Source organism: Sinocyclocheilus anshuiensis, unplaced genomic scaffold, assembly GCF_001515605.1.
Source record: "Sinocyclocheilus anshuiensis isolate Anshui unplaced genomic scaffold, SAMN03320099.WGS_v1.1 scaffold902, whole genome shotgun sequence".
Taxonomy (NCBI): domain Eukaryota; kingdom Metazoa; phylum Chordata; class Actinopteri; order Cypriniformes; family Cyprinidae; genus Sinocyclocheilus; species Sinocyclocheilus anshuiensis.
In genome coordinates this window covers 109446-114233 of record NW_015537974.1, presented here as the reverse complement: position 1 = coordinate 114233, position 4788 = coordinate 109446, and the positions used below count along the sequence as shown (strand labels likewise).

The 4788-nt window shown below is 35.5% G+C and overlaps 1 protein-coding gene across 1 annotated transcript in view; it reads right to left on the bottom strand.

The window, feature by feature from the left end:
• LOC107671697 (uncharacterized protein C18orf19 homolog B-like) overlaps nucleotides 1-1842 on the bottom strand; it is a 5317-nt gene extending 3475 nt beyond the window's left edge. The window contains exon 1 of the mRNA XM_016464626.1: nucleotides 1719-1842. The gene's annotated coding sequence lies outside the window, so the exon portion shown is untranslated. The remainder of the gene's footprint in view (nucleotides 1-1718) is intronic.
• Nucleotides 1843-4788: the final 2946 nt, after the last annotated feature.

Sequence of the window (4788 nt, the reverse complement as noted above, 5' to 3'; positions counted from 1 at the left end):
GTTGAGGAAAAATAATAGAACCCAATTTTAAGTTCATCATGGTGAAGTTGGACATTCTGGCGGTGATTGTAAGAAAGATAAATGCATGTTGATGTCATATAGTAATGTTTTGAATAAAATATGCCTATTTTCCGATGTTTCTCTTTCTCTTTGGCATTTTCGCCTGTGTAGACATTTCATGATGGTAAGTTTAATTTCCTTAATTATAACAATTGCAGCGTTGTTTTTAAACTTGTAGTCAAGCTATAACGTAGTATATATACTGTTTGAATGACAGCTTGGTAAATCTGTTGGCAATCAAATATTCAATATCGCTACTCATCAGAAGTACTTGGTACATTATCTGCTCAGCGGCAGACGTTCAAACTAATATCAATCATTTGTCATTTTTTCCCGATAATGTCGATAATAGTCGGTTACCTGACTGTTGACATCGACATCGCGATACTTACGAGACATCGTCGATATACGATAATATCGTCATATCACCCAGCCCTAATACGCATACTAAATATATATATAACATTTGGAAAATAATAACAATAATTTTACAAATTATTATTATTATTATTATTTTGTAAGAGCTGAATAATGATGTAACAGCAGCCAACTAGCGCCAAGGATACGTGGGAAGTCCTTCAAGCTCAAGCTGTAATCTAGTCAAAGTGTAGCTACTTTGATGAAGATAAAATCTATTTTATTTCGTATTATTATTTTTTAAATGAAGAAAACAAAATCTGCTTTAGGTTATTGCTATGTAACTGAAAACATGTTATTATAAGTTTTAAAGTTAACTATATGTGATTATTGTTAGTTAGACATTAGTAATGATTCAAAAGTCACAGGTTGAGCATGATAAACGCATGCCATTGGTCAGGTTAGATGAGGGTCATGGCTCTCTGTCAACCACCAGACTGATCCAAGTACTGCTCACTGCAGAGCCAAATGACCTCCAGCTCCACCTCTGTGTGAACTAATGGGTGGAGTTATGTTTAGCGATAGGGTAAGGGGTAGGGTTAGGGAGTGGTTGGGTGTCTAGCTCCACCCATTACATCCTGCGAGGTGGGGCTAGAGCTCCAGCTCCTCCCATTTGGCTCTGCAGCGAGCACCCTCTCGACTGATCAGGTTAAAGACAAAGTACTGGGATTCCAGAGATTAATTAGGTTAGTTTTAACCAGTCAGCTAAATTTGACTATTTATCTGTTTTTCATTTTTGTAGTTTTGAAAATATTCCCTTAAAATTTCTATAGTCCTTAATGTAAAAGGCTTTCAGTACAATTTTGACATGTTTCTCAATTTCTAAGAAAAAGACCAAGCATCTAAGCTGAAAAACTAATTCGCGGCGCTTTGGTTCGTTTCATAACATAAAATTATGTGAATAGAGAGATTTGTTCAGTCACAAGAGTTTCAACACATTTAATCCACCAGAAGTTCAGGGCTAAATTCCTGACATGTTATATTTATGAAGTAACATCAGTTTACTCCCAACTTTAAGTATTATACCTATATGTTGGTCTTCTGTGTATGACACTGGGGTTGTTTTAGAGGACAGACAGACGTTTGCAGAACTAAAATCACTAGAGCTCAAGTTAACAGGGCCCCGAACTTCAACACACTCTGCTTTGCCAGCCCTACAGGATCATTCACAGCCAGAACAGCTAAAACAACACCAAATGTATCAGCTGGTAGAAATAGTTAGAAACAGCGTGGAAACTTACATTCACTTCTCGAAGGTCTGCTGTGGGTTTAAGGAGAGTCCTCGCAGCGCTCCGTAGTCCGTACCTCAGCAGACACATGTCATGTACACGCACGTTCTCCAGACACATCCACGTGGAGCGGCTGCGCGCGGCATTATGGGAAGTGTAGTCATTTGGAGGTCAGTTATGAGCGCTGTTTAGGTTCAAGGACTTCAAAAAGCCTTGAACTTTATCCAGCCACTTTTTTTCCAACTTTTGTACTCGTTGTTGTTGTTATTTTGTATCTATTTTTGCATTTGTTGGGTGAGTTATGTTACTAAATAAAGCATTAAAATTATAACAATAAAAAATAAAATTAAAATATATATTTTATTGTATTATTATTATTATTATTATTATTATTATTATCATAATCCTATTTTACTCTAAGAGAACGCAAAAGTTTCTCGAAGGAACGCAAAGGTTTTGCGAGGGAACGCAAAGTTTCTCGAGGGAACGCAAAAGTTTTGCGAGGTAACGCAAAGTTTCTCGAGGGAACGCAAAATATCTTTGCAAGAGAACACAAAAGGGAACGCAAATACCTTTGCGAGAGAACGCAAAAGTTTTGCAAGGGAACGCAAAGTTTCTCGAGGGAATGCAAAAGTTTTGCGAGAGAACGCAACGTTTCTTGAGGGAATGCAAAAGTTTTGCGAGAGAACGCAAAAAATCTGACAAATATTTTTTCTTCCCACCCCAAATTTTTTCACTCAATCTGATTTTTTTCCACCACCATGTCCCTTTAGAGGCTCCGTACTATCCTAAATCCCTCTGGATTTTATTATTTTTTTCTTTCTTTTTATTATTTGTATTATTATTATATAATAATAAATATTTATTATTATATAATAATAAAACTGGAAATTTAACGTTTAACTGGAAATGATGTATAAATCTGCAGTTATGTTTTGTTTCCACTAGATGGAGGTAAAATGAGGGAAACGCGGATCCGAGTTGTACTGTAGTTCTCTATCAACTCAAATAGCAGAGTACAGCCAGCGGTTTAATTTAAGCTAATGTCTGGAATGTGAAAAAAATATATTTAAAACAAAAATAATTTTATATAATTCATTATTCATTCACATTTTCAATTATTCAACCTTTATAGCTATTTCCATTAATAATCATAAAAAATAATAAAATAAAAAAACATTTTAGTTACGTCAATTAATTAAAGAAGGTGGTTCCTCTGTTTTTGTGTTTATCCAGCCTAGACTAAACTCTTCGACTGATAGTGTACTTCTATGCACTCTTCACTTTGTTGTATCTCAATGACTGATGTTTTGTACTAAAAATGGGAATTCAGTGAATCATAATCTATCTTAGGCCGGGTCTTCCTCTGATCACTCTGATTTTAGAGCTGACAAGTCCTCTCCATTCAAAAACCTTTTATTTTCTCTCTGTGAATGTTCTCTGTGCAAATGATGGCCTCTGCACAGATCAGGACAGGTCAGTTGAAGCCTTCTTTATGATTTTATTATTTCATAATTGTTTGTTTGATTTCCTATAGGCTCAGAGGAGCAATCAGTAATCCTTTGTGGATATTGGTAAAGCCTGCAACATGACATACTGTACTGTAGTAATGTCCTTTATGACCAATGCTGCCTTCTCCCTCCAATCATCTAGGTCTCTTCCTAAACAATTAGGCTACCTTCATCAAGTTGGACTTTTAAATGAATCAACAACTGGCTTTTATCTTCCTTTGATTTTAAAGGGGTGGTTCACTGTTTTTTTTTTTTCTAGTTTTGATTGTGTTTATGGGGTGCAGTCTAACAAGTGTTAATGCTTCGTTTAAAAAACAAAAGCTTTATTTTTCACATAATTTACCTTTAGTCCACACCGCTCTGTCCCTTCTCTGAGAAACGGGCTGATCTTTTCCTGTTTTTATGAAGCCCCACCCTCAGAAATAGGCGATGGGCTCTGATTGGTTAGCTAGCCCAGTGTGTTGTGATTGGCTAAACCGCCTCTAGTGTGTGTCTAAATGTCCCGCCCCTCACCTTAGCGGCATGTACTCCGGTTGTATTGTAAACAGTGGCATCGTTAATATCACTTATCAGTTTGAGCCTGATTGAGAAGCAGAGGATATTATTGAAGAGGATCGTGCAGAACCTGTGCAAGCACGGCTTTTAATGGTAGGCCTATGTTTTTTGTTTGTTGTTGTCTCATACTTTTAGATATGCTGTTATTTGTAAATGCTACTGCTTATGTTAGCTTTTAATATACGGTTTTATCCTGATTAAAGCTTTGATACAGTACTGCAACTGCACGCTCGTCCTTGTTTAACACTTCTCATAGCTATGTGAAAATAAGTGTATAATTTGAACAGTTCATTGTTGGAGCTGAGCTGAATGAGAGCGAGAGAGAGATGTGCTGCACACCTCTCATGCAGAGGTGTGCAGAGCAGGGGGACGCGAGGAACAGTATTAAAGGGGTCAAATAAATAATTAACAAACATCATATAATGTTTAGCTAATCATTGCCTAATATACTGTATATTCACATATTGAAATATGAGTCAATGTGCTTGTTAATGTTAACTAATTAACTTATTAAACATTACCAAAGGATTAACAGATCATTATTTAATGTAAATTGAAATGCTTACAAATGTCATCAAACTTTCAATTCATTTGATCATGCATTTAACTGAAATTATACAACGATTACAAGATTATTTGTTAATATACTTTTGAATGCTTACAAATGTCATTAAACTTCAGTTCACATATTAGCTAATGCTAATTTTTACATTTACAAATGTTGTGAAAATATAGCTTATAGGCACTTCACAACTATTCATGTTAATATAGTCATTAGCTCATAATCACAGTCTGTAAAGGTCATATATTTGGTCTTTGTTTGTTGTGTTGACTTCGGCTAGGGGAACTCATATTAATGTTAAAAAACCTCATAAAGTGACATTTGCATGCCATGGGACCTTTAATTAAACATTTTAAGCACTTCACAAATTATTCATGTTGATATATTCATTAACTCATAATCACAGTCTGTAAAGGTCATATATTTGGTCTTTGTTTGTTGTGGAGACTTCCTC